This window comes from Schistocerca gregaria, chromosome 7 (genome assembly GCF_023897955.1).
Source record: "Schistocerca gregaria isolate iqSchGreg1 chromosome 7, iqSchGreg1.2, whole genome shotgun sequence".
Lineage (NCBI taxonomy): Eukaryota > Metazoa > Arthropoda > Insecta > Orthoptera > Acrididae > Schistocerca > Schistocerca gregaria.
Window position 1 is genome coordinate 270,411,057 of NC_064926.1, and position 21,950 is coordinate 270,433,006.

The following is a 21,950-nucleotide window of genomic DNA, read 5'->3' on the forward strand; positions in this document are numbered from 1 at the left end:
TGACGTTGAGACTGGACGAAACACAGTATAAGTTCTAAAACATACTTACAGAACATATATTAAATTTACATGGGCCGATGTATAGGGAAAATGAGTGAAATCGACTGAGTCTTGTCGACCCACAAGTACGAGTGCATGCTGAAAAAGCCATCTTCGGAATGTTTTTTGTGAAACTCTTGAAGCTGTTGAAATAAAATAAAATAAAATAAAATTGAATAAAACAACAACACTAACATTCTACGTCTTTATTCCTGATGTCTAGATATCTTATTCTCAGCACGGTAACCCTGACAACGAATAAATTTTTACCAACAAGAGAACAGTTTGTTGAAACTGTGACTAGAATGTCTTTGATGGTGCAGCAACAACCTCATTTCTCTCCTTGCTCCGCTTCATCACGTATGAAAGTGAAGTACTTGGAATTTTGCTAGCGTATTAAATAGGATTGGGTCAAATCGGTACTGTAAGGACGATTATCGATGACGGTGAAACCAAAGAGTCGGATTGCTGCAGATGTTGCAGCGCTGATGTGTTGTCTGCCCTTGTCATGCGAAAGGGAGTGTGCCCCATATGCGGACGAACTCTTCGAATTAGTGCTTTCAGTTTTATGAGCCGTTTCTCAGGCACTGACATACTTGCGTTACACGCTGCCATGTTACACGCTACATTTCGCAGCCATCTACCTGCAGAGGTTACAATTTGCGTCAGCGAAGCGGCAAATTTTACCGAGTAATATATGCGTCATGTAACACCACAACCGATATTGAGAACAGAATAAAAATTGGGAGACATTACTTTCCAGCATTCCCTCATACTTCAGCAGAGTGGAAAATTATGTTAGTAATTAAACTAGAACATACATGGATCTTTTAACATTGAGTTACAACAAAAGTTAAAAACAACCGAAAAAACCAGCAGTAGTAGTGCAAGTAAATTTTTATTGATAAAACTAAACTGGCAATAAAAAATCCAAAAGCGTCAAAACCTATAAGGTACTCGCACTCGTAGTGCAGAAAACATCAGGTGTTTCTATATCAAGGCTTACAGGCAATGATTAAAATATCTTAGAGGCGCTTATACAAAAAAAAAAAAAAATAAAAAAATGCACGTACTAGTACTGCACGTAAAGGCAAATCTTTTCACATTAGGCAAAATGCACACATCAATAGTGCTCTTTGGAAAGTACTACACGAATAGCTCTTATAATATAGTCACTGTTTAACTTGGGCACGGTCTTGTTCGGTGCATGCCGATACACTTAAAAGGCATCGGCCAAATAGCGGCCATTAGAATAACCAGGAACGCTTACCGCTAGAGCACCAAATAAAACTCAGTACTAAGAGCACAGGTGTTTTCAAGAAACGCGGCGGACGCTTAACTGCATGGTGCTCACCGTTATCCCTACGTCACGCCCAGAGATTTAGGAAAGATTTACGTGTTAATGTCCCTCCAGTAAGGCAGCAGGGAGCACGGCTAGTTGAACTCGCGACTATCGCTCTGCAGACTGTCCAGTAGGCACAGCCATGCTCCCGACAAGAAATAGGCCCGTTGAAATACAACGATCGTGTAACCTATTAGATCTTCCCTTCCGTATTTTACGTAAATTTGACTTGCTAACTTTTTTCGTGTGAAACGAAATACTTTGGTATGCTACGAACGGAGGCAAGAACAGTCCAAACAGTAACCACCAAACATACCACACGTAATCTGCGTATGTTAATCTACGTATGGTGAGTACGCTGTAGTCTAATCTGGTGATCTGGGGGAGAAAGGGGGGAGTTGGGGGGGGGGGGGGGGGAACTAGTCCATAGCAGACCCAGCTGGCAGGTGCTCCTACTTGAAAACTCCAACCGCAATATCCACACCTGTCAAGTTTCCCTAACTTAACCTACAGGACAACTTACAAAACGTTGCACAACAGCACATGAATTCAGAGAAACAAGGTACTACGAACATGACGCTCTGCGAAAGTTGTTGTACCTTATATAAACTACAGACTAATGTGGTAAAAGCTGTATATATTGTAGAAGCCCAAAGTTCTCTATTTCTTAGGTGTACATTCGTTACAGTACTTGAACAGCATTTCATATGATTCGTTCAGAATTCTCAGTGCGCTAGCGAAAGTAACCTTTGCCCCCCCCCCCTTCCTACACTACCGGTGCGCGAGATAAAATTACTACGCTAGAATGCACACAAATAACATCCAATAAATCACCTCTGTTAAAAAACTGTCCCTTTCACGAGGGTCTTGGTACCACATCGTGACGATAGTAGGAAATACTGGCAGTTTCGTAATAGAGACAAAATGACGGAATTATCTCCCTGTCACACCTGAATGATCATCAGCAACTACAAATTCGCAGGATAAAGGCTATACATCCGAACAACAGAGACAACCAACTTACCTACAGGCAATTTAATTTTGACGTAAGCTTTGCACATGCTATAATATCATCTAAGTCTGCGAGTCTATCACCAATCCAAAATCACCAAACAAATTCGCTTCCTATATGACTTGACTTGCAAGTGCCTTGCAAGTAATGTGTACAAAGACAAAGTGTTTTTGTCATCACTGTGGAGCCGCCTCTCAATACGTCCGCTCACATGAGGATCCAGTTTCCACCTCTCAATCAATGTTGCATCGTCCGCACAACTGCCCAGTGATGCAATCAACGATGTCACACTCTTGCCGTTAAGAAATGTTACTGGTTTTGAGATCAGACTATCTCCAGTCGATAGCTTCTAGTGAGACACTTACAGAATGATATCCTGCAGAATTGAACCTCCCTCCCATCACAATCCTTAACTTCATCAGGTCCTACTTTGACATTTTATATCACTCAGGAGTCGGCGGACCGTTCATGGAGGAGGGATGACCATTGCTGCAAAACTACGAAAAAGTTTTGCTTCTGACAAACAGTTCGTATCCATCCGCCAGCCTTCCAAACTTTCCATCCACCGTTACTCACCCTTCAAAATTTCCTCAGTCCTCGCCCATGGTGGAGCCCACTCGCTTCAGTCACTCGTGAATTTCCAAATTACTCAACCCAGAGCAAACAGACGAGGTGTGAGCTAAGCGCGCGCTTAAATGCCGCTGGTGATGCTGCAAGGCACAACCTCCAGAGACGCTAGACAAACTGTAGCTAAGCGACGCTAGGCAAAGATGTTCTACAAGCACAAGAATTGTTATGAGGGAGTGCAAAGCTCATCAGGGTCCAGTTCGAAATGGGTCTCATCATTGAGGATAGTTCTAGTCCAGTGAAAGAGACTCCGTGTCACGATAACCAGTGAAGACGTGTCTGGAGGCGCCTCGGACAACGGTGGGATTTCAAAGCGGCCCGCTGTCCAGGAGTGACGATTTGGAGTGCCAATTCATTTCACAGCAGGAACCCTTCTGTTGTCATCCGCGTCACCCGTATAACACAGCCGTAAGTCGACGATACTATAGACCCCATTTTGTTTCCCTTAATGGCAAACCGCCATGGGCTATTATTTCAGCACGATAATGCCGGCAGAAGGTGAGATATTCCACTGCCTGTCTTCGTGCTTGCCAAACCACACCTTGGCCAACAAGTTCGTCAAATCTGTCTCCGATGGAAGACTGTTCTAGCGTAACGGGCAGGTCCCTCGATACAGCTCAGAATTTTGACAATCTAACGCGGCAATTTTTTGCACGATATGCCTCAGAGGGACACCTAGTAATTCTGTCAACGAATGCCAAGCCGAATAGCTGCTTGGATAAGGGCCAGAGGTGGACCAAAGAGTTAGTGACTTCTTTTGTGAAGCTCTCTCTCTTGAATAAATGAATCGCTTTTTCTGAAATTGTAATCATTTCTTTGTCTGTACATGTATATCATGTCCACTGATTTCCTTCCAAAATCTTTTTTTAGAGTTTATGTACATCATACTGTAGAGGAGAACCAATCTGTGGTGGTGGCAAAGTGGTACACGTGTATCAGCTGATTTGTACTGCTTCCTAGCGTTAACCTGAAGAACTATTTACGAAGAAATGTTTTCCCTTTGGATGCAAGGAAATACTAGTGCATATAGACGACTCGGTTCCAAACGTTGTGCAAATTATTGTGATCAGGTTACTTACTGCATTACAGTTTTACAGGTTAAAAGCTACTTTTTGCGTTCTGAATCTTAAAATATAGCAATGGAAGAAGGTGCACAAACAGCCAGTGAAAATGCTAATGGTGGTTGTTTGCTGAAGTATGTACCACAACTTACTCAGTCCGTAATGAAATGTTGAAAAGTGTGTGAAATCCTATGGGACTTAACTGCTAATGTCATCAGTCCCTAAGCTTACACACTACTTAACCTAAATTATCCTAAGGGCAAACACACACCCACGCCCGAGGGAGGACTCGATCCTCCGCAGGGACCAGCCGAACAGTCCATGACTGCAGCGCCTGAGACGGCTCGGTTAATCCCGCGCTGCAGGACGTAGTGAGCCGCATTTTATTCTGTTATAATGACGAATGTCAAACATTTCTCAAATCTAGTTTATTTCTTACTTTGAGACAAATAATTTCACAAAACGTTTCACTGTGGTTTTATTTTTTCAATTTTTTTTCCAGTTTATGTTAAGAAAGATTTGAAATACAGAAAATTTAAATATAGGCCGATATTCCCTTGTTATTAAAAGTGTACATGTAGATCAAGATAAAGTAGAGAAATTTCAATTTACCTTTTAAATTGATATGTATTTTATTTTTTCAACATGGAAGAAAGAATTCCACAATATCTACACCAATTAACTTTTTACGCGCAAACATAGAGAAGGACTTTTAAAACTTCATTTACATAGCTAGCAGCAGCTGTTCGTGAAATGTTTAGTTTTTCCTCACATCATTAATTAAGTTTTGCTTAATTACGCTCATTCCTTTCAAACAATTAAATCCTTTTTGCATAACTAGACCTCACAATGGTCAGTTTGATACCCCGATTGTTCTTTTTTCTCTCGTCGTTTGGTTATGAAAAGTCGGATAACAGTTCTCCTTCAAATCAGTAATTAAGTTTCTCTTAATTGCGTTGACTGCATTCAAGCAATTAAATCTTTATTTGCACAACTACACCTCACGCTGGTAAATTTGATATTGCATTTGCTCATTTTTCTCTTTGTTTGGCTATGAAAACATAGGTAAATATACATTGCGTAATTTCTTGCGTGTCTTGCTTTCGCTACGATCGAACATTTGACCAAAACATAAAAGAACATAACTGAAACACTGATGGTTCAAACGCTAGAAGTTGGCGGAAACTGGGAAAAAAGATTCATGATGATGTTGTTTGAAGAAGTATTTAAAAAAAAATGAATGAAAAGATTTATATGTCCAACTCGAGAGAAATCTGTATTAAATTATGTTCACTGTATTCACAGTAGGGAAATATATAACATTTAGGTGTTAGTTGTGATTTGTAACTTAATAGATGAGGAACCTTAATTTGAGATGAGAATGGGCAAGTAATAGAATCTTGTGGCGTGAATATGTCATGTGCAAAATTTGGATGGGGAGGCGATTAAAAGTATCTCATAGAATTATGCAATATAAAAGATGCAACCTTTCGAAGTGCTAGACGGACGTTTTATGAGGAACGGAATTAGTATACGCAAATTGATTCTCGTTTATGGGAAGTTAAGTTGATAAGGTGGGACAATGGGACAAAGCACGTGTAGGATATCCAACAGGTGCAACTTCTCACGCATCTAATGAAACTACCTCTAAAAGCATAGTGCGCAATAGTTTTTTACAGGTGGCCCAGAACGTAGTAGAGTTAGGAAAAGAATTTCTGTTCTATGCTTAGCTCGTAATACAACTAGCAAAGCAGTAATGTTATCATACGTATGGAGAGCCACTGAGCTAGGTAGGCAGAGCCTACTGACACAAAAAATAAAAAATCGAAAACAAATGGAGATACGACGATAAGAGGAATCACAAAATTATGGACATTAGCCACTATCAACTGGAGCTACTTGATGCTACATAGGTTTACTGCAAATAAGGGTAACAATTTAAAGAAATGAAAAAAATAATGGTTCAAATGGCTCTGAGCACTGTGGGACTTAATATCTATGATCACCAGTCCCCTAGAACTTAGAACAACTTAAACCTAACTAACCTAAGGACATCACACAACACCCAGCCATCACGAGGCTGTGAATATCCCTGACCCCGCCGGGAATTGAACCCGGGAACCCGGATGTGGGAAGCTAGAACGCTACCGCACGACCACGAACTGCGGACGAAGGAATGAAAATCACTTTCTTTAGATTTCGGCTACATAACTTGTGAGGTAAGGGGCGAATTGTCGCTGCCTGAAGATATTCGAAGTTGGCGTGGCCAGCCGGGGCCCGACAGCAAACGCGTGGTGGCGAACATTAGCCGGACGAGAGGGGTAGCCCCAGCGCGTGGTCCATCGAACACGTGGCTGGGAATTCCTTGGTGGCTCTGTGCGCCGGGAGGGCCAAAGATGGCGGACTTCGTGGCCGACATTTCACAGTTCGTACAGGTATTAATAACAGCCAGATGAACCATGATACTCCAAAAACAAACTTTTACGTTACTATTATTTGCATGGCGATTCTGATGGTGTAATCTGATTTAAATGTCTTCGTTAGTTTAAAGTTTAGTATCTGACTGTAAATTATACTAGTAACACCCAGCAACGAATTTTCCAAGTCTAAACGGTTCATCCGATTTCGTCGATCTACCTGTCTTTAGAAAGCTGTTAATGTAAATCTAAATTAGTTTTAATTACAGTCATGCAACTTGAATGGTACATGAGTTATTGGATGTCAAAGTGGCCGATTACTATCGATTGCGTTAGGCCATAAGTACTACACAGTTACATGAAAAAACGGTAGGAACATGCTTATAAATATATTTATTAATTTGTGTCTTTGTTTATATCCGATATATACAATTCATGAAGAAATTGATTAAATATTTACAGTGTATTAGAAAGCACAGAGACTTTAGCTCCTGACCTACCTTTTGCTTCTTTTCTTTTCATATTTGTTTATTTAATTGTTTATGCATTTAATAATGTGTGTTAGAGCGTGTTTATGGTCCAGCTATAGGAATATTTATTTATTTTCAAGTATTTAAATGTAGATCCAGTATTTCAAATATGTTTCATTATGTTTGTGAGTGTACATTGATTTGAAGACAGGGCGGGATCGCTCTAGCCATTCACAGCGATCGTTGCAAAAAGGACACGTGGAGAGACTGTATGGAAGTGGGGAGTAGCATCGTTTCCGGAGAGGACACGAGGTAGTTAGTGCTGAGCAGCGTGACGTGAGGGTCAGTCGCATAGGACACGGGTAGTAGAGGACTCGACGGCACGACGGACGCGGGGTCGGCTGAACGACTTGGAGAGTGGAGCGGTTTGTGCGTGGTCGCGAGAGATAGAAATACTTCGGAGTGCCGACTTCTGTTGTGCATAACTAATTACGTGAAGTAGGAATCTATTATTTCCCTGTTGCCCGCATCTCGTGGTCGTGCGATAGCGTTCTCGCTTCCCGCGCCCGGGTTCCCGGGTTCGATTCCCGGCGGGGTCAGGGATGTTCTCTGCCTCGTGATGGCTGGGTGTTGTGTGTTGTCCTTAGGTTAGTTAGGTTTAAGTAGTTCTAAGTTCTAGGGGACTGATGACCATAGATGTTAAGTCCCATAGTGCTCAGAGCCATTTGAACCATTTAACTGTTATTTAACTTATATTTTAATTAATTGCTGGACCATCGACACCAACAAGTGTTTGGCAGAAACATACCGCATTCTCAAAAGTACATCTAGTATCGTACACATCATTTACTGTCGTTCAGATAGTACCATCAGATTTTATTAAAATGCAATCTTTCATTTATATTTTTATATTTTACATTCATAATTCTCAATGGCCTTGTGATAGAAACCTTCGACCATTCGATTCATGTGTGTACTCTTATCGTATACTGTAGACTCAGCAGTATTTGCCTGTAATGCGGCAACTACGTATCCCAGCCCCTAGACAACGAAACCAGCCAAAAAGTTTTAACTTGCAACTCCGAGTCAGAGAGTGCGTATTCGTTTTGAAAGCTCCCAGACTACATCGTTAACAGTGCATCCAGTTACACGTAGTTTCTTTCGGACCGTAATGACCATTGTACGAATGTTATTCATGAAATCATTTGCCAAGATTGCCCTCGATTATCAGTCAAAGGCAAGCAGAAGTGTAACGCGAACAAAGAGAATGTGGGCCAGCAAGGTTCACCATTTGATGACGTGGATGTTGATATGGAAGTCCGCATCTATTTAAAATGCTTTTTTCAGAAGAAATGCCTTTACAGCGATTTGTGGTAGTATCAAAAAAATCATCAGAATTACGAGGAGACGTTTGTCAATCCGGTGTTCTACATAGGGGAAAATATATTAGCCGTACTACAGAAACAGCAATAACATTTCCAGCAGTAAACCAATAAAAAAATCCAGTTTTGGCACATTTATTATCTTTACTTCAAGACGCCCCATCTCCACAATATGGGGTGTCTACAGGACATGATAAAGTCGCAACACTCCTTACTGTTGTAGACAGTTAAGCAAACGGTGTTAACAGAAACTGACGATCTGTTCACTGAAGATATAACCCCAGCCAACATAATCCCCATTAGCACGATCGGTGTATATATTATACACTGCACTGGCGATCTCAGGTTTATAAGAAAGTTGTCCTCTAAAAAGCCGCCGTTTATGTAACATAAGTCTGGCTGCCTAATGTTGTCTCCACGATGGAATTCTCATGCCAACAGGTGATTAAAATGACAAAAAAATGTTCAAATGTGTGTGAAATCTTATGGGACTTAACTGCTAAGGTCATCAGTCCCTAAGCTTACACACTACTTAACCTAAATTATCCTAAGGACAAACAGACACACCCATGCCCGATGGAGGACTCGAACCTCCGACGGGACCAGCCGCACAGTTAAAATGACACTTCCATTGACCACCTACACCTTGGGATTTCTATAAAACGAAGTATCGTGTTGCAGTTTTCCTAAGCATCAAACTAATTGTTCTTATTGGGATGATATAGAATGAATCGCAGCCTAATACCGTAAATTATTTTTCCTTAAAAAATATGTGGAGTGCGAAAATTTTTCTAATTGTGGGGAACATAATGGCGCGCTCTACCCAACATGTAATTTCGAGATAGACAGAACATATATTTAACCTTGTTTGGACCGTACCCCTCGTTATTAGACGGACACAGAGTTGGGTAACGCCTTTTAGCGTTAAGAAACAAAAGACATACACACTGACTGGCCTTTTCAGAAATATATCGGCTGACATATCACCTATTAAGGCACAACAGTTGTAAAACACCGATGATCCGTTCGTTGGGGCTTGGGCCTTTGTCAAAATTATGTGCGTGGCACACCTGCAATTCTCTGCCGAAAGAGTGCACACAGTACGCTGACTGCATACACCTAGGGCTAAACTTACCCCAGTGCAAGACAGAACATGAGTCATGATTTCTGTTTTGTCACTAACCAGGAACAGAAATTTAACACCATTATACCCCTGCAAGGAAACACTTCAATGAGTGTCAGACTTCATAGAGAGATAATCATTGAGGAAACAGAATAACTACTCTGTTCACAGAGAAACGACTCCTCGCACTCCTTGTGTCCTAAGCAACACTTTTCAAAATCTAAGCGCCAGATTTCTGCTTTTTTCTGCTTATTAATTACAACATATTCTGCAATAAAAATACAATTTAAAATTACCTCACGTTCTGACTTGAATTATGCAATTACGAGGGCCGTTTAGTTGCAACTCGTGAATAAAAATAAGCAAATAATGTAGTATTAGTTGCGGTTTGCCACATACGTCCGATATGGACAAGTCCTAGATAAGAAAAGTTGCCTCTTAGTCTAAGCAGATGACGAGGAAAAATCTTCAAATGTTTCCAGTGGCTGCAGACAATATTTATACAGCCATCGACTATATCTATGGCTTATATTATTTCTTTTTTTATTACATACAATTATGTTTTCTTCTAAGAAAAGCTCAGCATGCAAATGTGCCTTCAAGCCGCCCCCTGAGGCGAGGTGAAAGGACACACCTGCAGTCGAGCAATACACTCTAAAGCACATTGCGTATATGAGCCTGCAAATACACATACATATCAATACACCATACATATCACAACATAATATTTACACGAAATAGCTTTCCAATGTTTCAATGTAGCGCGTACGCCTGTAACAGTTTTATGTTGATATTGCGCCTACCACGCATGCGCAGTCGCGTCAAGTTCAGTACTAGCGCGGCCGTCGCGAAGTGAGATCATCACACGACACATAGTTTATACTCAGTCCGTGTTTCATGTGCACAAGACGTCACAGAGACAACATTATTATCATGAATTTCACAAATGGGGATTAACATAGGTACAAAATCCTAAAGTTACAGCACTCGTTAACATGAAGTTACAAGTTCTTATTGCTGATAGCCTTTTCCCACAGTATTGCGCTTGAAATGTCTTTTTGTTTATGATATAACGTCTTTTCAAGACGTGTCGTCGTACACAGTTCCATGAACCGAAAACATACGGTAACATTATAAAGGTGGGCCTAGTTTATGGCAGTTAAATATCATAGTTCGCAATTTTAATACAGCTGCGTGTGCGTGATCACTCGTAGCTCAGTTTATATTTTTCCACTGGTCACACTGCCAATTTAGCCTGATGTTACTGTTTTTGTGTTAGGTCGTACATCGCGTGATAGAAAAATGGTTCAAATGGCTCTGAGCACTATGGGACTCAACTGCTGTGGTCATTAGTCCCCTAGAACTTAGAACTACTTAAACCTAACTAACCTAAGGACATCACACACATCCATGCCCGAGGAATGATTCGAACCTGCGACCGTAGCAGTCGCACGCGTGATAGAAGACTGGTGGGTTGAAATTCCAGAACATAAGTTCGTAAAGGCATGGAAGCAGGCTAGCATTGATCCTCGTTTAGACCAGGTGAGTGTGTCCGTCATTTCCGAGAACATGCTGCTCCCTGAAGAACCGTCCAAAATTCCTCCACCAGTCGAGCGGTCTTCCTCGTCTTGGAAGAAAGTGACTGTAGGTGCTGTAGGAAACCAGTTCTTGGTATTCAAACTAGCAGAGATACAGAGATGCAGCACAGTAAATGTCAGTTTGCGATGCACTCAAAAGTGTCGGTGTACTTCACTATGACAATTTCCTCACGTGCTCCTTTTGTCAAGCAATATACAAATATTCGTTCACAAGTAGTTGTGACGTACAATAAATGACGCAAAGAATTCGTAACAGAATTATATATTAACAGTTTTTAAACAAATGTCAAACATAAATAGTTCATCACGTCTGTATACGTAGCATTATATCATGAATAGTCTCTTACAATTATGCAGTTTCACACACCAGTTTCCTCGTAGTCACAAGCTCAGCGACGTATAGTAAACGTCCACAAGTAGTTTCAGGTTATGCAAGTCTCATAATGTTTCCCATATGGACATATGTAACAAATATAGATGACATATACAAGTGAGCATAAGTAGTACGGTAGTGGGGTTACGAGCACAGTTTTGATATCAAATTGATACGCAAATTACTTAAATTGACCAATTAATCACCCCACCTCCGCCCAACACTACGCACCCCTGTCCCCAGATAACGTCGCGCGTTCCCAGCTGCACGTGTGCCACAGCCCCCTCCTTCCCCATTCTCCCCTCCCCCCTGCCCTGCCTATTGGCGGGAATGTGGTATATTGCCGGGAATTTCGAATTTTGACGGGAATTTCTTTTTCCCAGGGCTGTGATGACATCCCTTTCTACTCACCCAACCGCCCACCCACCAGGGAATTTACGTGAAGTTAAAAATTGGCAGTAACCTTTCTGGGACTCGAACCCTAGTGCTCCTGGGCGGAGAGTGCAAGTGCACCCCCAGCACATGGAAACTGTCTAGATGCGGGAGAGGAACGTTTGGTTAGACTACTGTTTTTATTTTCGTCGAGAAACTGACGTAAAGATCGATCCTAATTACGTAATTAATCACAAAGATCTGGCTAAATTGCACAACTAAATGCACAGCGCTGCACAAGGGCGGTAAAAAAGCGCAATACGCCCCATAAGCGATCGATACCATGCAATTGGTGTTATCCTGCCAGGATCAAATTTCGCAGAACTACTCGATACCAGCGACAGAAACACTCAAACCCTACCCTAGACCTACAAGCTGCCAGAGTCGACATTAGCTAAGTTTGAGACGGCTGTATTTCCTGCTTTTCATTTATGCGTGTTTTAATGCATCATAGAGAAGCTATTATCAGAGGTTTTTTTTTCTTTGTATACGTCTGTGACATTGCATGTTTCGAATTCTGTAAGTTCAGTGGGCTCCTTGTATCATTAATCTAAAATAGAGTGATGGTAGAACGGCTGTCTGTTCGCTACCATATGAGGCCAATTTTTTTCGTATCCGGTCTTCGAAGTCCTCATACGCAATGTATGTTGGCTGCTGTAGAATCGTTTGACAGTTAGCTTCAAATGAGGTTCTCTAAATTTCGTGTGTAGTGTTCCTAGAAAAGAACGCCGTCCTCCAAGGCCTTCTGTTTGAGTTCCGAAAGCAGCTCCATGGCACTTACAGGTAACAAATGTAGAAGCCATTCGCTGAATTGCTTCAATCTGACCTGGAACGTATCAAACATACCAGTTAAGTAAACAGGACGCTAGTAATGCTGCACCCGAAAGTTACAGGTTTGTTCTTCCTACTCATCAGCATTAACTGGCATGTTTTCCGCATTAAAGGCTAGCGATCATTCATCACACCAACTGGAAATTATGTATAAGTGGTCTTGTGTCCTCCTACAGTCACTCAACGTTGACTTCTTATTGTACACCGCAGCGTCGTCGGCAGACTAATGCCCGCAACAGCGAGCCTATTGCGCTGGACTTTGTACTGGATATAGCCACTCTCGTATCTCTGAGCCTGTTCCATATGCTCGTGCCTTCGTTAACGGGCTGTGATGGGAGATCGTGTCGTATACCTTCCTGAAATCTAGAAATATGTAATCCACCTGTTACCTTCGTTCAAAGTTCTCGATATATCATGTGAAATATAGGCATGCCGAGTTTTTCACGAGTGATTCTTTCTAAAACCATGCTGATTCATCAACATTAGCAACTTAACCCTCAAGAAAGTTTATTATATTCGAACTGAGAATCCATACAAGGATTCGGCAGCAAAACGAAGTTAGGGATATTGATCTGTAATTTTGCGGTACGTTCCTTCATCTTTCTAGCACACTGGAGTCACCTGTGCTTTTTTCTTTCTTTTAGCAGTCGTTTCGATTTGTATGTTGGACGAGAGAGAGAGAGAGAGAGATTCACGATGAATGCAGACTGGGTGACGGACCAATGCTCCAGAGCACTCCTTGTAAAATCGAACTGGAATTCCATCCGGACCAGATGATCTGTCTGTTTTTCAAATCTTTAGAATGCTTCCCTATGTCGGGTATACTTATTCATATGTCTTCCACACGGAGGTCTCTCCGAAGGTCAAGAGATTCCATGTTTGTACGGTTTTCATGCGTGAACGATATCTTAAACGTGAAAGTTAAAACACAGGTTTCGGTTTTGCTGTCTTCAACTGCCGCATCAGACTGGTCAACAAGGGACTGAATGGAATCTTTGTACTCGCTTACCGATTTTACAAACGGCCTGAATGTTCTCGGCTCCCTGCCAGATCTTTTGCTGAGGTGTGACGGTGGCAGTTACGTGCTTCGCGCATTAATATTTCTACAGTCGACGAATGGCTTCAATCTATTAAACGTGCTTGATTCGGTTATTCATTTCCTTACACCTTACAGCCATGAAATATCAGTCAACGTATACATCATCTTCGTTTTCCATTTATGCCGATGGTACTTCATTCCTAAATAGAGAGCTTACAAGTGGTATTGTTAAGTGCTTCTCCCAGTTATGAGTACCGATAACTACAAGCGAGGTTCATTACAAAAGCGATATTGTCTGACTTGAAATGGCCAGGTATCTATGACAGGGTATGCAAATACAAAGAAAATTCGTGAAAGATATTGGTGCATAACTGATGCTGTGTGTATGTGTTGCATACAACTATTTTGATTCTGTTTTCAAGTTATTTATTTATTTATTGATATTTGTTTCAGGACCTATCCCCGATAGCCCCGCGTCGCCATCACCACCACCACCACTGCCAAGGTGGTAGTTGCTTCCGGAGCAGTAGTATGGAAAAGATGATAATGATGACGATGTTGATGTAGTAATTCTCTGTGAGATAGAAAGAGCACTATATATACCAGGGTTGGAACTTTAATAGTGGCAACTATTTATTTACAGCTCGTACAAAATACACTCCTGGAAATGGAAAAAAGAACACATTGACACCGGTGTGTCAGACCCACCATACTTGCTCCGGACACTGCGAGAGGGCTGTACAAGCAATGATCACACGCACGGCACAGCGGACACACCAGGAACCGCGGTGTTGGCCGTCGAATGGTGCTAGCTACGCAGCATTTGTGCACCGCCGCCGTCAGTGTCAGCCAGTTTGCCGTGGCATACGGAGCTCCATAGCATTCTTTAACACTGGTAGCATGCCGCGACAGCGTGGACGTGAACGGTATGTGCAGTTGACGGACTTTGAGCGAGAGCGTATAGTGGGCATGCGGGAGGCCGGGTGGCCGTACCGCCGAATTGCTCAACACGTGGGGCGTGAGGTCTCCACATTACATCGATGTTGTCGCCAGTGGTCGGCGGAAGGTGCACGTGCCCGTCGACCTGGGACCGGACCGCAGCGACGCACGGATGCACGCCAAGACCGTAGGATCCTACGCAGTGCCGTAGGGGACCGCACCGCCATTTCCCAGCAAATTAGGGACACTGTTGCTCCTGGGGTATCGGCGAGGACCATTCGCAACCGTCTCCATGAAGCGGGGATACGGTCCCGCACACCGTTAGGCCGTCTCCCGCTCACGCCCCAACATCGTGCAGCCTGCCTCCAGTGGTGTCGCGACAGGCGTGAATGGAGGGACGAATGGAGAAGTGTCGTCTTCAGCGATGAGAGTCGCTTCTGCCTTGGTGCCAATGATGGTCGTATGCGTGTTTGGCGCCGTGCAGGTGAGCGCCACAATCAGGACTGCATACGACCGAGGCACACAGGTCCAACACCCGGCATCATGGTGTGGGGAGCGATCTCCTACACTGGCCGTACACCTCTGGTGATCGTCGAGGGGACACTGAATAGTGCACGGTACATCCAAACCGTCATCGAACCCATCGTTCTACCATTCCTAGACCGGCAAGGGAACTTGCTGTTCCAACAGGACAATGCACGTCCGCATGTATCCCGTGCCACCCAACGTGCTCTAGAAGGTGTAAGTCAACTACCCTGGCCAGCAAGATCTCCGGATCTGTCCCCCATTGAGCATGTTTGGGACTGGATGAAGCGTCGTCTCACGCGGTCTGCACGTCCAGCACGAACGCTGGTCCAACTGAGGCGCCAGGTGGAAATGACATGGCAAGCCGTTCCACAGGACTACATCCAGCATCTCTACGATCGTCTCCATGGGAGAATAGCAGCCTGCATTGCTGCGAAAGGTGGATATACACTGTACTAGTGCCGACATTGTGCATGCTCTGTTGCCTGTGTCTATGTGCCTGTGGTTCTGTCAGTGTGATCATGTGATGTATCTGACCCCAGGAATGTGTCAATAAAGTTTCCCCTTCCTGGGACAGTGAATTCACGGTGTTCTTATTTCAATTTCCAGCAGTGTATATACGTGCTTCAAAGTCTTAGAGAACTTCAGAGTAGTACCAGCATTGTGTATAACCCTTTGCCATCGATGTATATGTCGTAGGATACTCTTAGCAATGCCAGTTGTGTTGACAGTTGGTGCGGCGCGGTCTATTGCCCGACGAATTTCTAGCAGTCCTGAAGCGAACGCCGTGAAGTGTTTCCTTCAATTCAGAAACCGAGTTGAACTTCCGAGGGCTTAAATCACGGGAGTGCAGTAGGTAGGTAGCACTTAGCAGCGGCATCAGTCAAAGAAATCTGTAACAGTTAGCACTGTACGTGCTTGAGTATTGTCCTGCAAAATGATGGTCAGGTCCTGCAGAAAGTGTCATCACCACTTCTGTCTCTATGCGTTCATTTTTGGAACACAACCTATATACTCCTAATACCCACCATCTTCTACAAGAAGAGTCACTTACAAAGTAAATGATAGACTGGTACTGTTGCGGCCAAGGATTCCTATGCAGAAATAGAAGGTAATGTACTTAAGCTGCCAACAGCCTCGATATTTACATCAGTCTATCGGACATCCTCGTTCAGTCTATTTCAGTAATGTCCAGCCTCGTACCTATCCATATATCCTCAATTTATATCATAACTTAGATGCCACTGGCTGATGTCTATGACAGCAGCAATATCTGCCTCCCTGTAATACTATTACTTGGGGTGCAATAAGACTCTCTTCGCCAAATGATCGGTGTTGTAATCAAGGAAGAAATTAACTGCATAGTTACCCTCTCAAAGTAACCGAAAGTAAAGGACCAGTCGGATTCCGTTTGGCAGACTCATCCATCATTCACTTTGATTTCGTTTAGCTCCCATAGAGCTCAGTTGATGGCACCATTCTTACGTTGAATACGTTCACTGCTCCTATTTCACTAGGAGTGCAGTGTCACGCTGATGTAGTGAACTAAGTCAGGCCGGTATATCACATGGGCATGCTCATTCCAGTTCTAGTTAGTAAATAATCCTTCAGCGCTTTTCAACACATTTTAGATATCCAACAACCCACACACAGTAATCATTAACCATATAATTGACTTTCGTTTGATGAACACTCCTTAATCCTCGAATTCGTCTGATCTGAATGCCCGTTATACTGTTCAGGTTTGGGGTTACTTTCAGTGCCATGGTAGTTACATCACATGAATGGCAATATGGTGCACGGTGTGTTCAGTGTCCACATTATGTAGTGTCAGACAGTTGTGTTTTACAACAGTAATATGAGGGGTCCTGGTGTAACACCAGACAGCTACGATCCCATCGCTTTGGAAGATGAGATTAACTGTATAGGTCATAACTTTCGCATAGCTTTTGGAACCGCTGCGATGTCTTCCACATTTTTGTCAATTATAAACATTGCGTCTGTGTTTTATTTCTACTGGCCTGTGATGTAGTAGCTGTACAGTTTATCCCATGCGATGTTCAGTTTTCTGTGAGAGCCAGAGGATCGAAGTGTGTTAATGTCGATTTAGCAGCAGTTGACACGGGTCTCTGAGTCATGGTTGAAAAAACAATGTATGATCTGTATTCTTCCTAATTTTTCCAACAAGAAACACCACCATAAATGCTCGTACTATCTCTGCTACTACCTCGTGTTGCAGGGGGGAAGCTTCGTTTGGGGCGGGTTTTACACACTGCACACGGTTCGAGGAGATATCATGGTCCCATTTCTACAGAGTGGTCAACACACGCTCATGTCACATTAACTCAGCTCGTCCTCTTCCCCTACAGAATGCAGAAGGTCTTAGATATAGCGCTCTCCAACTTCCCTGCAGGCCAGACTTAAATTGGGGCGATCGCATAGACTAAGCTGCATGGATGGTGGGGGCATAGACTTAGGAGCAGTTGCAAGATGCAGAGGGACTGTCTGAAAAACAGCACTGGAGCTTCTGCAGTATGGGATCCTTAGCAGACAAGTTCGAAAAAGGTGACTCGTTTCGAGATATGAGAGTGTCACGAATATGTTTCACCAGTGGCTGCAATCATTAAAAGACGTCTCTACCGGATCGAACCGAAGTAAGTGGTTGAATGGATAGACTTGATTCAAAAGCACTGACAGCATTTCTGCATGAAAGCTTAACACTAGCAGTGGCTCATGTGTGTACTTGTAGACTCAAGTCCGCTTTTTATGCAGGGTGACGTTAACGTAGTCCCGACGATCGTGTTTTCAATGGCATGGCCCTTATGCGAAACAAATGTTGTGGGCTGTACAATCACTCTGTGGTCAGCTACAGATGTCATTTCTCAACAGTGTTCTTCGAAAAAGACATCGTGTTCCCTTCATGGATTCCCATTTGAGCTACCTACTGAGTGTAATCGTACTACAGAAAAAAAAATACTCGCCATGGAAAGTGACTCTCATGATCAATTTAACTTCGTAATAACGAGGATATTCTGCGGTGATCGGTAGTTTTCGTATCAAAATAGTGGAAGTTTTTTTTTTCCTGGTTTTACGCAGCGTAGGTATATCTCTGCTGATCATTTATGAAGGTGGCGTTACACTTTGCTCGACGTCACAAAATAATGAGATGCAAGTGCAGTTGAACGTAAACTTCTGCACCAATTTTTCTCATGAAACTAAATGAAAATTGACTTTGTATATTTTAATGGAAAGAGGACTTTTATTATCATCACGAATGTTTTATTTTCCTTTTTTAAATAGTCGCTTTATTATAGGAGTCGAGTAGATGTTAAATACCCCACCGCAGAACGGCAGGCGACTTCCCTACGACACCATGGCTCTCATTTCGTCCCGGCTGGACCGTTCTCCGGAATTTCGTTGTGGTTACAAAGGGGTCCTGTCATTCAGAGAAACACTTTTAACAGATTGCAAGAAAGAGTTGTTGACATTAAATAAATGTGTTTTCTATTGCTGAACGAGAGGCCTATTGGTGGTGTTGGGGGCCTGTCTAGTCTCCATTACCAACCTGACTGTCAGAAATACCCGTTTCTTAACCCTAGAAGACTCGTTGCCTACGGCAGTTAAAATTTTACAGTTCTGGATAGGATATTGTGGTGCAGTTTCAAAATCACAAATTTTCTTGTAAAAATTATAGGACAAGACATTAACAGCCGTTCCTGCGTCCGGAATAATGGTAGCTGGAATACCACCTACAACTCCTGTAGCTGAGGCCAAAACAGTATCATTGGATGATGAACGACATTGTGTGTTTTCTTCTAACAGTTCATCAGAAAGGTTTTCGCCATGATTACAGCTTATGAATAGTAACGGTGGCTGTATACAACTGTCAGGTGCACGATCATTGTGCCGATGCAAAGTGGGAGTGTCAAATAACTAATTAAAATGAAGTCCCCCCCCCCCCCAATTCTTCCACAGCACGACGTGGGGCATGGTCCTTCCTGTTTTATTTTGACGTCGTCACGTTTGTAGTGGGAGCGGGCACAGACGGCAGTGGAGTATCACTAGTTACTTCGATAATATTTACATTTGGATATTGTTTATTCCAGTCTCCGAACTGTGGCGGTCGCTGCGTTTTCATGTTTTGACTCACCTGCGGATTCGTAGATGCATTCCAGTTCTGAGTTTGCATTTGCGACCGCGGCAATTGCCACTGGCCTGTATTATTGTTTTGCTAAGGTGTCGCAGTGTTTTGTCACTGGGCAGCGTAGTTGTTGTTACTTCAGGTCTGTTGCCGGTTTGGCGGGGATTGAAAGTTATTTTTGTTTCTCTTAATTTTTTTTACCATTCTGATAAGTATAATTACCGTTGTAGTAGTAGTAGTAGTAATTGTTGTTGTTGTTCTTGCTGCTGTCTCTTATTTGGGTTGCCGCCAGTAGAATAAAAATTGTTGTAATTACTCTTTGTGCTGTGTTGTGCATGTTGGTTCTGGTGCAACTTGTACTTGAAGGTACTAACCAACCGTAAAACTTACTACTGCTAACACCTATAGTTAGTATCAGCAAATGAAGTAAGTACTGAATGGATTTTAGAACTATGGGACTTAACTGCTGTGGTCATCAGTCCCCTAGAACTTAGAACTACATAAACCTGACTAACCTAAGGACATCATACACATCCATGCCCGAGGCAGGATTCGAACCTGCGACCGTAGCGGTCGCGCGGTTCCAGACTGTAGCGCCTAGAACCGCCCGGCCACTCCGGCCGGCGAAGTAAGTACTGATGTAATGATGTTCAGTATATTGTTCTCAGACATCAACAAAAACATCTGCACTTATACCCGTTACCCTCTGCATACTTGTACTACGTAAGGACAGTGAAATCCCTGACAGCCCCAGCTGAAAATGTGACACATTCAGTTCGTTAATCTGCCCTCTGCTGCGCGACGTATCTCAAATACTTACCGTCCTCTAACAGAATTCAGCATCGGCGGTATAAATGAGGGTTGCAGTCGACCGGGAGCGAGGTGCGCGGCCTGGTTCCATTTACCTGGGAAGCAGCAGTCTCCAGACTAGCGGCAGGCGGCAGCCGGCACTCGGCCAAGAGGCCGGGCGCCATTACTGTCTGGCCTGAAGTTAAGTGCTCTCATTAGCGCGAGAAGGCCGCTTGTAGCCGCCGTAGTTCATTTGGCGGCGAGCACAGTTTATGGACAGCGGAGCAGTAGCTGGAGCGGCGGCACTGGGGCACGTGGTGGCTGGCGGCTAACAGCGGGATCTCGGCGCCAACACGTTCTGCGCCGGCAGCGCAGTGTCCTCTAAGGCGCGCACGTGTTTTCCATCTGGTGGCGGCTGTAAAATCTCCACCCTTGTCCGTTACAATACTTGGATCGTAGTCGAATCACTAGCAAGTTCACTACCGTCTTGAGAACTTTTGACAGCCCTAATGCCATTTCTACGAGGAGTGGTCACAAAACTTTGATTAACACCTCGAAAAAATATACACTCCTGAAATAAAATAAAATAAAGGCATCCGAATGGAAGGAGGAACGGAGAGAGAGAGAGAGAGAGAGAGAGAGAGAGAGAGAGAGAGAGACAGAGAGAGCTGTTATTTTAGTAATTACAGTTTCCAGTCAAATTATCAAAGGAGTTGGCAGTGTGAGCCCACATATGATGACGTCATTTCACCTCCTCTAGACTGGATGCATGCACTGCTTCGGTTGCGAAAGCTGTCTTGTATCCTGTCCTGAGCCAAGTTGGCCCACGATTGTCATAAACTGGTACTTAATATCTTGGATAGTGGCAATGAAATGGAGTTGGCGTCCGACCTACGCTGTATTTTCAGCCATTTTGCCTATCGGTTCGGTACGCGAGCGCACCGAACGGTCTTTTTTTTCGAAACAGAGGCCCAAAATTATTCAGCAGGCATTTCTAAAGTGATTCCGAACGGTCCTAGCGAACCGAAACGCTGTTGTTAGTTCTCCTAGCATCAACGAATAAGAAGCAATCTCACTCAGATACGCGCATGCGCACCGGCACGAACTCGAAGAGGCTATCAGCCGACACAGACATGCCATTCTTCACAATGCCGAGAAATGTGGTTAGAGTACGTAACACTGTTAAAAAATCGCTAAGCACGGGCTATGATGAATGCATGACAACGACAGTGTTTTGGAAACTGACGTAAATGTCGTATTACGTCAATTTTATCATCATTCACGTCGATGTCTTATTTTGGATTTTACGTTTTGGAATATGAGTTAGGAATGGAGTATAGTGCCATATTGTACAAATACATCTATAGAAACACTCCAAAAATTCGTCATTTTTTTCTGTTTTCCGTCGTTCCTTAGTTGCTTTAGAATTCATGGAGGTACGTTCCGTCTACGTAACTAATTGAAGGCAGTTTGTTTATTGACATACGCGTTTCGCTTCCTTTATTCGTGATAATGCTTCACATATAAAAGAAGCGAACCGCGTATGGGAATAAACTACTTTCAATTAGTTGCATAGATGGAACACATCTCCAAGAGCCAGAAAGTAGGGTAACAGAGTTTCAAAGAATAAGATGCAGAGAATAGGGTTGTAGCTTGCTCCTAGAGAACCAAATGATGAAGTAGCCTGCTTCCCTATATGACACGTCAACGATTTGGTTCATAAAAACAAAATTCTTAAAAAAATCGCCTTTTCGAGAGCGTGTGGCGAGTGCAGCTATAGAAGTTCGTTGTTGTTTATAACATGCATCTG